General features: G+C 42.3%; 1 protein-coding gene across 3 annotated transcripts in view; it reads left to right on the plus strand.

Annotated features, from left to right (window-relative positions):
- NT5C2 (5'-nucleotidase, cytosolic II) overlaps positions 1-12,359 on the plus strand; it is a 61,576-nt gene that overhangs the window by 5,388 nt on the left and 43,829 nt on the right. Inside the window, exon 2 of one of the 3 annotated variants that reach the window (XM_033066119.2) lies at positions 658-833. The exons of the other annotated variants lie outside the window; for them this stretch is intronic. The gene's annotated coding sequence lies outside the window, so the exon portion shown is untranslated. The remainder of the gene's footprint in view (positions 1-657; positions 834-12,359) is intronic. 3 annotated transcript variants of the gene reach the window in all.

Consider the following 12,359-nt stretch of genomic DNA (forward strand, 5'->3'; position numbering starts at 1 on the left):
CTGGTGAGTTACATATAGGGCAAGTACAGTGAATAATTAGGAACATGAGGTCAGAGGAGAGCATGTGAATATTCTGCTCTCAGAAACCCAAAAGAGGTCCTGAGGTTTATGCCAGAGCTTTGTAATCATAACACAGCAATTACCAATAACAACATCTAAGAATAAGTGCTACCAAAGGGCAGGCAGCATAGGTAATTTTGGAAGTCATTAAATAGAACCGTTGCAATCAAAAATAAATAATCTTGTAAGGTTGATTTTGTTTGCTTTCTCTGTCTCGAAGGTACCTTCCCCCCCCCACTAAAGGAATAGCTAAACATGTTGGCAAAGGTATTTCAAATGTTTCTCTCTGATCTTTTTAGATGTTACAAAGCAATTCCATTTCAAGATTATGCAAAGGTGTAGGTGGCCTTTGAAGTCACAGGAAAGGGCTGCAAAATTTGGTCTCAAGTATCCTGCTTAAATCATGTCCTTTCTGGCACCCTGTGCAGTATTCCCGGAGAGCTTTTAAGAATAGATGCCCATAATAGCTGCATAATTGTTTCTTTTTCAATGCTTGTTCAGTTCCACTTTTATAGTGTTACTCTCAGTGTGTCCTTTTGGCTCAGGATGAGTTCATTCCCTAAAGAAAAAAACTGATCAGTTGACCATAAATTGCAGGTGTTCTGAGCATCAGTTAACTCGCGACTGACCCTGGAAACTGCTCTTCCAGTTCAGTTCCTGTAGCTTTCTCATCATTGAATACCAGTGGCTGAATGAAGCTGGAAAGAGGAATTTAGCATAGAAGCAAGCCAGACTGGTAAATCATCTATTAGTTCTGCTGTTTGGAAACTAAGGTAGGAGTCAAATTTAATTTTCTGCTTCATGCTGCAAGTGTCAGTTGGTACATCAGTGATGTTTAAGGGCAGGTCAGCAAGACAGCCTATCTTGAGTCTTTCAGAATTGGGGATGCTGCATTTCCCCATTGATTACCTTGGTTAAAAAAAAAAAAAAAGAAATATAAAGCGTACACTAAAGGAAAATATGAACACGTGAACCATGTCTCTGAAGGAAGAAGTGGTCAGCAGACCACTATATTCCACCTGTAATTAAAAGCAAGACTTCAGCTGACAGGGCTGGGTAGAGCTCTGCTAGGGAAAAAGGATAAGAATGAGTGTTTCTGCCTAGAGCTATAAGTGGTTCAGGTAAGTAGAGATAAACCCCATCTTCTCTAGCTGAAAATGTGTGCTCTTCCCAAAAGTGTCTCTCCTAAGCAGTGACTGGTATACCAGATGATCTTCTGCTAAGTTCTTTTAAGTTAATGATGTGATTTTAGCCTCTGGAAGGCATTAGCTTCCATGTACCCTTAACCACTTGGTGACTGCAGATATCCTGAGCAGAATGTGTCTTACACATATTCTGTTGTTTATTAGAATCGTCCTTATAGTGGAATTGAAATAGAATGATTTTATAGAGAGTAAGTATGTTTAAAATGTCATTCCTGGAATCATCAGCAGATGTGTGTGATATTTTATGAGCAAATTTATACAAATTGGAAAGAGTTTTACTTGCTGTTATCTGAGATAGAGTGTCCATCTATCGCTTTCAATAATTTGGGGACTTTTTCACATCTGATCAAAATAATGCTGTAACTTTTCTAAGAGATAGTTAAAACACATTTGCAATTTAACCTTTCCTTTTTTTTTTCATGTGATAAGAGATTAGGTAGGTTCTTAACCTCTTGTTTTACATGTGTTTTAACTTCTCTTTTAATATTGCACTGGCAGTTTTATGAGCCAAGGCCAAAATACTCTGCTTGCTAAACTTGAGCAATCAGGAGGGAACAGATGATGAAAAACTAACAGTGTTTTACTCATCTACCACTCATTTTTCTTCACAGACATGTAGAGAGTAGATATTAACAAAGACAGTAATAAAAGGCGCTGTGAGGCCTCATAAATCAATGCGTGCTGGTGGGGTCAGGAACAAATATTGGAAAGGTTAGAACATGTAGAGAACTGTGTTCTCATGTTGTGACGCTCAAAGCAAGGCTGGGAGTTTTTCATTTGCTGATTTGAAAGCAATTAGGAGGAGGCATTTTTGTGGCTGCCCAGGAGGCTTTGTGCTGGCTGGGCGTGTGGTCAGCTCTTTTTTTTAGTGGTTGCAGCAGGTCAGGTAATACACTGAAAAGTAAGTCCTGGGTGAATCAGGGCTTTTCATATTGCTCTGCTAGGCACAGATTTTTTTAAAAGTGTCTCAGAACCCAGGGGATCCAAGCTGTTTGCTCATCTGCAGCAGGACAAGACTGCGCTGTTGAATGCATTTGCAAGTCTACATCGACAAGATACTTGAGGCTCCCTGAAGAGAGAAGTCCTGGCCAGAGGAAAGGTTCAGTGCTGGGAACTCTCAGCTCAGGTGATGTGCTGGTGATGCCTTCTTAGTTTGTTAATGTTCTCTCACCCTGCAGGCTGGCAGGTTTCTTCCAGTTTGCAGCTGATAAAGTAGATCTGTCACTTCATCGTGTTCCTTCTGAGAACTGCTTATGCTGAGACAAATGCAGAGACAACACTCTGTGTCCTCCTCTGCTCCTGCCAGGGAACAGCCTCCTCTGTCAGCAGGACTGATTTATTATTGAAACCTAGGAAACTGAATGGGCCATGGAAAGGTGGCTGTTTCCCCAAATTAACTTAGTGGTTTGGGTTTTGCTTGGACAGATAATAAGTTTCCGAAGAAAAGAGGTTGATTCAGTTGGGAAACGGTTTAATGTAGGTCTTTGGAATCACTTGATAAAGCTGAGTCAGTTAGGTTATCAAAGAGAAGCTGGAAATCTAGCAAGAGCACAAAGTCATGATAGATGTTCAGTTATTTCACTGATGAATTTAGTCACATAGGATGCCTAACAAAAGCTGTACAAATTAGCAGTCTTTTGGAAGAGCTTGCATATGCTGCAAAGAAAGTATTCATAAAATTAATTTACTTGTAGAGTTTCCTGTAGTGGTGCCTCAGTACTACATATCTGTCAAGATTAAATGAGATGTGGGGGCTGATAACATCTAGGTGGGTACAGTATTGTGCCCTTAGGACAGATTTGTAATTTCATTTGTAATCAGGCAGAGAATAATTACTATATTTGCCTCTGATTAAAAAAACAGGTCAGAAAAGTAATGAATTGTTCTCTTTACAGGGGGAAGGGAACGTCACACGGTAAGAGCACTTCAAAACATGTACAGTCTTCACATTCCCTGATTTTCCATCTTTGTGCTTGCTGGATTGGAAGGTCTGTGTGGCTTGTTTCATGTCAGCAGGGAGCTGCTGCCAGCTGAGAACAGAGTGCAGGATAGGTTTTGGGTACATGCCCTTGTGATCTCCATAGTGAGTGCCAGCCAGCCTCTGATTTGGGGAGGAAAGACTTTTGTGTGTCACAGGTTGCAGGGCAGGTGTACCTGTAGGTACTGAACTAGGAGGAACACAGAGCAGGAGGAAGTTGTACTTTTGGCTTTTGTGAGCACTTCAGGAGAGCATGAGAGCCAACCCAGGGTCGATTTTGATAAACTGAGCCTGCTTGCAGGCTGTTTGCACCTGAAAGGCTGGATCAACCTCAGGGAAGGCTTTTTGGAAGGGACATGGGTAACCATTATTATGGATGAAAGCAGGAAGTCTGTATTAGGCTAATATGTGTCTGGAGCCCTATATGTTAGGATAACAGAGAATCAGGAACCTCCTTACTAAATTATCTCAGTATTTATTTTCACAGTGCCCTTTGCAGCTGCTGGATTTCATTATTTTGGTTTGGGTTTTGTGAAAAAATAGCAAGTTGAAAATTGGCTGAGTTTTGTGTATGAACTCCCTGGCTTTGCTGGGTATTATTTTACGTCTGGCATAGTTCCATAGTCATCCAGTTTTTTAGAAGATGGGTTTATTTGTCGAAGATCTGTCTCTAATTGTTGGGTAAGTTTTCGAAAAGAAGAGAGGCCGGGTTAGTATATGAGCATTTGGTCAGCTTTTTCCTTAAAGAAGCTGGGAGGAGAAGGGAGTGGTACTGGAAAACGAAACTCTTAGCAGAGAAAGAAAGTTCTCACTAGTTTTGATAGAGCAGTTCTCAGAATTATTGGATTATTTTCAGCTGTTGATCTCAGTGGTTTTTTTCAATTCCTTTTTTTAAGGGAGGAGGAGCCAGTGTTCCCCAGTTCTTTATTCAGTGGCATGTCCCTTGGCAAGTGTTGTGTCTAGAGCCCTGAGACTCAGGCTGACCAGCCAGTTGGCTCTCTTCACCAGGGCTGAGCAGGGAATGCTTTCTGCTGAGGCTGGAGAGAGATGTGAGTTCATATTTCCAGCCTGTAGAGATGGTTCAGATGCTGATTCTGCTGTCACATCTGTTTGTGTAGCCCATAAAGGTGTAGAGAGGGCCCATCCTGCATGGAAGGGTCTCTAAAAAAATCATCCTTCTTTTTAAAGACTAGAAAAAAGGTAGAATGAAGTTTCAGTATCTTTGCTTTTCCTGTAAAATATTAATGAAGCAGGGATGGGATCTTCAGAGACAAGGGGTTTTTTTACCAGTAAGCTCAGTCAGTAAGGAAAGACAATAAAAATGTCCTCCCTCAACTTCTGTTTTCAGGAGATGAAGTGAACTTTTGGCTATTTGCATTATCCAAGCTGTCCTGGTTGCGTGCTCTCAGAATGACTGTGCCACTGAGCTCAGTTGTGCATCTCAAATACTTTGTCAGTTGCTCCCATGCTTCTGGAAAGAAAGGCCTGTTAGGTCTGCATTTGCTTCCCAAAACACAGTGGAATCTAATGAAAAGCATCATTGTTTTGAAACACTCTGATCTGCTGCCAAAAGAGCTACTGTTGCATAATCCTTAATAGCAGGTTAGAGTGGCAGTTGCTCCTTGGTTTGAAATTGGTATGTGGCAGGATGGCTTCCCAGCTCTCTCTCTGGGGATGGCACGTCTCATCTTGTTCTTCACTTTGGGAGCTGTGACTCACACGGTGTTCAACTGTCCTGAGTTGGGAATAGACCCTTGAACAGGCTGAGCATCAGTGGTACTACTTAGGGGTGACAAGGGAAGGGAAACTGGCAGTTTCCTTTGAGAATGGGGAGCAGTACTCTGCCTGCTGAGTACCAGGGATTACATTTGTCTGTTCTTGCCAGCACATTGTTCTAATGTAAAAAAAAAAAAAGGTTGGAATAAAAAAATTTTATCTTGACTTCCCTTTCTGATTTGCAGAACTTCCATGCTGACATTTTTGCCTTTTGTGATCTTTATGTTAACCTGCAGCTTGGCTGGCATGCTGTCAGGCTTCATCTGTGTAGTAAAGATAGTATTTGCAGGCATCATTCAAACATTGAATTTTCCTTTTGTGGTGTGCGTTGGCATCAAAGTTTACTGCACAATTTTTCAGCTAAAGCAAATATATGGGAACACTGATAAATATTTTCAAATAAAAATATTGTGAATGATTTCTGTAGAGTGAGTGATATTACAACAAAAGGATCAAATTCCCCTCTAGTTTTTAGTCTTTCAGGACTCTGGGCAAGTAGAGCAATTGCTTACGGGAAAAACAGTGTGAGTAAAGCATTTGAGTAATGTTACATGTTTCTTGCTGGAATTTAACAGCTGGAAACAAAAGGCAGTGAGAACATCTTTGTAGCCAGGTCTGTGCTTGCCTTTGGCAGGTGCTCAATTGGACAACAGTTTGGGAACCTCCGTGGCAGAGGTTGCTGCAGGCTGCTGAAGGCCTTTTCCCAAGGAAGAGCTTCCCAGGGCCATCAGGGTGCACAGTTTCTATTGGTGTTGGCTCAGAAGAACCTTTGTTTATCCGTTCACCTTCTGTCCGTGTGAAACCACTCTCTGGAGGTTTCTTTTGAATAGTGGCTGTGCCTCAGCCTCATATCCACTGAAGCACTGGGGTATAAGGTGAGGAAGTCTCCTGAGACATGATACTCGATTTGACTGCTCTGCTGTATATCTCAGATGGTTTGACTTTTCTGCATTAATTCTTGACTCTGAAAAAAAAAGGCTGATTGAAACACCCACACACTTCATTTAGAGCCCTCTGGTGATGGAAAAAGTATTTCATAATTTTGTTGTTTCTTAGCTAACTCTCCTCTCTGTTAATATTTTTATGTTGTTTGATTTATTTAACTTCCAGTCTTGTTCTGTCATTGGTAGACTGAGAGCCCTCCATAGTCAGGCTGCTTGCCTGTGTGCGAATGCTTCTAGACCATTTTCAAATCACCTGCAGAGCTACTCTCTGTACACTGGCAGCCTTCCACTGCTGTCTCTCCCAGCTTTATTCCTTTCTCAGTATAATCAGTGTCATTCTGAATGGGGAGAGCTGGCTGAAGACAGTTTTCCAGCAGAGTTTGTGTCAGTGACAGAGAGAGACAATGGAGTCCTGCTTGGTAGTCTTGTACATCCAAGGATCATATTTGACCTGCAGCTCATGTTTGCTAATTCTTCTCTGTGGCATAGCTCTTGTGCTTCTGGATAAAGTCTCACATTCCTTAAGTGTGGCCCTTTTTTTTTAGTGCTAGGAGAATGGGGCACACTAGAGTTAGAGAAGTGGAGAAATACCATGACCCCTAACAAGCTCTTTATGTAAGAAGCAGTAAATTGGAAATAACTAAAATGGTAGTTCTGGAAGAGATAGTAAGGAGCAGAAGCTATATGGAATGTAGAAAATATGCTTAGCTCACTGGAGAATGGAGTTCCTGTTTCAAGGCATTAAACTCATTTGCAGAGAGATGAGGAGAATGGATGGTCTCATGGTACTCAGAAAGGGTCAGATTTGAGGTTTGCTCCTCAGAGTTGCACTGCAGATTTCATAGTTTTCCAAATTCTATTCTAACCATCCATAACATTGATGATAATTAAGTAATACTTAAAATATTTTAATGAACTAGTGCTACTTGGAATTCCTGAAAGAATAGAACTTCTTGGATAGAAATGGATGGACTTGAGAAGAAACTCCAAATTAATGTACTTCTGGGTTTTAGTGTGTCTAATGCATTTGGGTCCTGGAGTATCGCTGGAGCTGTAGGAACTGCACAGTCACTCTGTGGATATGGTTGTCAGTAGAAATATTCTGATTAAAAAATCCATGTAAAATAACTAGGGTTTTGTTAAATATATTTTACAACGTATTTGATACACAGACATTACTTTAGCATCTGGCATTAAAACAGAGATAAAATTCAGCCTAAAATGAGATCAAATCCCATTATAAATGGGTTGAGTAGAATTCTCCTTTCTTGTATCTTACCCACTCAGAAATAGTCCAGGAGTTACCATTGTCTGTCAGTCAAATGTCGTAGTCAAATGAACATACGACTGGGAATGCTTTACCAGTTTCACTAAAAGCATGCTCTTGAAAAAGCAGCTTCATGATGTAAGCACTGTAGTGGTGTCCAAGAGTAACTGCTACCCCCTTCCTGTAGGAAGAGTCAGAGCCAGTGTCAGAGATTGTAGGCTTAGAGCTAGGAGGTTTAGTATGATCCATGGGGCAAGGAGAGTGTTATCAATCTAATGTAATCCAGTGAATCTTTGGATACCACAAGTGACACCTGTAAACTGACTACACGTCTGTGGTTGACCTTAACAGGTTCTTAACAGCAGCTCTTTACCTCTTTAATACCCTGTAATCAGTATACAGAATTATCCTGCTTAAAGCCAACCTTAATTACCATGAGTGAGAGTACACTTTGAAGTGTCTCTTGGAAGTAATTTAATATTTTAATATGAAGGATGTGTTTTGCCTGTCCTGCCATAATGAACGTGAAGCCTTGCTGTCTCGGATAGGCAGCCACACCAAAGTGGAAGATCTTCAAGTGAAGAACTTAACTTTAGACACAAGGAGGGGAGAAAAAAAGAGTCCGTTTTCTGGTTTAGATCATTTACAAACATCATTGCTTCTCTCAAGTCATGGACACGGTAATTTTCTGAAAGCATCGCTAATTAAAAACACCTTTTGAAAACAGTTTCCTTTGGCCATCAAGCAGAAGTGTTGGCAGTAAAAGACAAGAGTGGTTTGAATTGCCATCCCAGGGCTGTGGGGGAGAGGGAAGGAGCTATGTGATCTAACAGATCTAGGGCTGCAATTCAGAATAAAATCAGAGCATCATTTGTCGTCCATGCAATCCCTGTGTCTTGGAGCCTATCAGAAGCCTGTTGCTCTGTGGCTTCTGTCATGCAGAAGTACAGGCTGACCTCTCTGTGCCTGCCAGTTGATGCTAAGTACTGAAATTTGAATTTGTGTTAAAGTATACTGTGCTAGGAACATGCAGTATTTGTGATTCATCCTGACAGCACTAGGAACTCAGTCTGACTTTTAGCACAGGGACTGAGGAATTAGTGCTTCTGCATTTGATTCCCACTTGCTCTGTGTTATTACCTTCTCTGTGCCTTGCTATCCTTAGCTGACAAAATGGGGACAGCACTTTTGCTGCCTGTAAATGTATTATGTGAACGGGAGCTGGTGAAGTGCTTTGGGCCTGCAGGTGTGAGAATGGCACTTCTGGTGAGGCCAGGAGCCTGCCCAACCCCTGCTCACACAGTGCCACTGGGAGATGCCATTGAAGGGGATGATACAGTCCTGACTACTTTTTGCTGTCCAGAGGATGGAGGAGGTATGATGCTAACCTGTGTGGATATCACCTCCTGCAGTGCTTGCTGTCCCAAGTGTCTAACCTGAACAAGGTGCAAGCTACTTCTGCCCTCAGTGGAGGGAGTGGAATGCTCCTACGAAGTGTCTCACTTGCTTATCCTAACCACCCTTACATGGATGGTCCTCTAAGCTGCAGAAAAGATTGCTTTTCCCCTCCCCTGCTTTACTTTCGAGGCTGTGTCATGACCTAGACCAGGAATTTGACATGAGTCATGAATAAGCCAACCCTATTCCTGTTCCCTTTGCTTTTTCCAGTTCTCAGGATTTTAGGATGGTTCTCTCCTCCCTTGCTGAGACCCCGCAAAGCACTTTGAGGGGGAGCAGCACTGCAGTGGGGAGCCAGGAGCTGCTCCAGGCTTGGCAAGGGCGTCACAAGCCTTGTCTGTACTCCCACAGGCTCTGACTAGACACAGAGCTCCTAAGGAGCGAACACTGGGTGTGATGGTTTTCCCTCTATTCGCTTTCCACTGTGCACGTACGTGTGTGGGCTGTGCTGCCAAGGTATTAGTGATTCTTGAAGCAGAACATGTGAGAAGAGGCAGATGTAGTGCGCGGTGAGTCAGTGTGAGTACGCTACAACCTTGGCTTTAGTTAGGGAAGCTTTTGTTTTCAGCTCTATGAACTCTAGAGAATCTCCAGGAAATAGTGGGATTGTCACCAGAGTTTTGTTCATCTCTGTGTTTTAGTGTGTATGCCTCTGATTTGGCATTGCATCATCAAAGTGTCAAGATGAACTCAGAAAAAAAAGAGAGGCAGGCAGTGCATTTAGCATGAACATGTCAGATGTTATCAAGTGCAGAAATTTCTAACTATTTGCTGCCCAAAAAAGATTTAAAAAGTAATAGTAAAATTTGAATGGAAATGCTTTGAAACATTTTATTTAATTTATATGAGTATTTGAAAAAATACAGAATGGGTAATACTTTGGATCATCTGAAATCTGACAAATGGATTTAATTCTAAATGTATGCTAAAAATCTCACATTCTTTTGGACCAAAGCATATGTGCTGGGCAACAGCTGTACCAAAACTTTGCAACTGAGTTTCAAAAGGAATCCCGTACCATAAATGCTATCAGATGCTTAATTAAGACAGCACAAGCAAGGAGCATGTTTGCAATAAATTATGGGGATGTGTTCTGACATGCTTTATCTATGTAAAGATTTCTATTTTTATGTGAAGCTATTTACAGATTATTGATTGCAAAAATAGATTTGTAACTAAAGAAAGATGCATCGTATTTCAGTTGCTTGGAGTTGAGAATCCTGCCCGGCTGTCTGCCTGCTCTCTTAGATGTTTTTTCCAGTGGCTTACAAGTGTATGGAGTGATTCTGTCCTTCTTGTTTTTCTCTCTCTATTTGGAAGAGGGAATTTGCATTCAGGGACCAGGTCCCGGGTTTCTTACCCGTGCAAGCAGGCTTATTTTTGTGCCTTTGAAGCACAGAATAATTTCAGTGAAGTCCGTGAGGCTTTTTGCATGAGTAAGACTTTTGGGTGGTGAAGATCCCTCACAATATATTTTGTCAGTTGTCACTGTTTTGTTTCAGGGCAGCAAGCTGTTGTCACAGTGTCAGTGGAGCCTGCTAAGCTGTAAGCCTGCCTCTGAGTACATGTAATAGAAACCTGTAGCATAATTTTTTGCTACTTAATGCTGTGTGAACATTAGAAGAAATATTTCAATAAATCAGGGCAAAGCCTGAATGTAGAGAATATTTTTCATTAGAGGAACCTTTAGAATTTGAAAACTCATGTAGGCTTATGTACCCAAGAGCCTGTCTATTTTTTCCAGCCATACCAGTTGGTCTAATAAAAGATACTGCCTCTGTCTACAAACCTTGTCCTGTCTGCAAACTCTGTTGATTGCATCTACAGCAAAATACTGCTGGATTATTAAAATAATTCAGACCTTCTTTGCTTAATTATGGAAACCCAGATTTTTGTGGTTTCCTCAAGTCTCAGCTTTTTGAATCCCAACACACACAAAATGATGCTGTCTGATTTCTTGTACTATAGAGGAGGGTTTTGTCACATAGGAGCTCAAACTGCTTCACTGATTCCATATTTTAGAATGGATATTATAAAGGTAGCCTGCTAAAATTCTTCTGCCATCTGGATTTTAGGGTATTTTGTAGGATACTGTCTGTGTATACTGTCAGCTGTCTGGCATGGATGGCCTCTGGAAGCAGTCCTAGCTTAGTACCTGTGTCAGCATCTGGTGTGGTGTTGTGGTGCTGGGAAGCAGAAGAAATGGGAAAAGGCTGGCAGAACACAGTGTCTCTGGTATAGTCTGTGGTGTAAATCTTTGAATCTTGCTGTGTGTCTGGCTGGGTGCTATATGGTCTGGCTGGGTGTTCTAAACAGCAGGCGCTTGGATTAGGACTTGTTTGGAAGACCTAGACCCAGAACTGTCTAAGGCCAGTCATGTTACAGCTTTTTCAGAGCTTTTTAACATGCCTTTTAGAGGCTTGCAATGAGTATGTTGCTTGGATCTGAATTTGGAGCTCTAAGCTAAAGTAGACCAAGGTGGTGATGATCTGGACCATCTTGAAATGTCCATGGGGTAGATGCTTTTCCACCCTCAGAGAACACAAGCCCCTTCTGTAGTCTGCTGTCTTGAGGTCTTACCAGATCACTCCCTCTGCTGCATGTCTTGGTTGAGTCTGTGAGCCTTGCAGGGACACTGCTCCTCCTGAGCAGCCCTTGCTGTCCCAGAGGAGCCTTGCTGCAGGCAGTGCCCTGCCTTCCCAGTGAAATGGGAGCAGGTCGGTGCTTGAGGGCGTTGAGTTCTGTGTCCTGTTCTGCCTTCTGTCTGCCTTTGGGCACGGCTTAAATAGATAGCTGGTAATTACTTGTAAAGCCCTTGGTGGCTGTGGCTGGGGCTATTTTGGAAGCTGATTCTCCCTGCATGCCCTGTTGTGGAAGTTGTGGCTGGCTGGAGTGGGCTGTCACCCTCTCGCTGTGGTGACCTCCTCTCCTGGGTGTGTTGCAGGGAATTCAGGGGGAGAGCTCTCAGCAATGGTATGCGGTCTCTTGGGCTGCCTGCCAGGCCCTGAATTTGGTGACCTTTAGAATGTGGCAGAAGATGCATTTGTAAACCTTGGTTTTAGTGACTGGGAGACAAGCAGAGAATGCTGGAAGAGGAGGAGGAACGTGTTTTTTACAGACAAGCTGTTTACTCTCTCTTTAATGTTTATGACTGGCAGCTAGTAGGTAAATATACTAGGATGTGCTGTGACAATTGGTACTGTTGCTCTTTAATAGAATTTAAAATGAAAAAGTTATACAGATTTCCTTGAGCATGCATGTGACACTGAGAGTGCTGTGACTTCTAGCACTGGTTTGAGCACTTGCTCTGCTCTCTACTTTGCTGGAATCATTAAATTCCCGTCTGTAAAATGAATGCAGTCATATTTTAGAGGTGTCCAGATGTAGTTGCTATATCATTACCCATGTAGTTTGTGGGTGGTTTTGTTTCTTTGTAAGAAGACCAAACAAGCCAAGGCCTGCAGTCCAGCAGTTGTGTGGGTTACACAAGACTGTGGTTTCATGTAATACCCAAATTGGTATCACTGTGGGTTGTGTGTCCCACCCTGTTCTCCCCACCAGCTCTAGTGACAGCATTGTGGCAGGTTGAGCTGGTTTCAGCCTGCATTCAGCTGACCAGTGGGGGCTGCTAGCCTATCCTGAGCTTTGGTCAGTTGGTTTTGATAGATGAG

This window comes from Catharus ustulatus, chromosome 8 (assembly GCF_009819885.2).
Source record: "Catharus ustulatus isolate bCatUst1 chromosome 8, bCatUst1.pri.v2, whole genome shotgun sequence".
NCBI classification, from domain to species: Eukaryota; Metazoa; Chordata; class Aves; order Passeriformes; family Turdidae; genus Catharus; species Catharus ustulatus.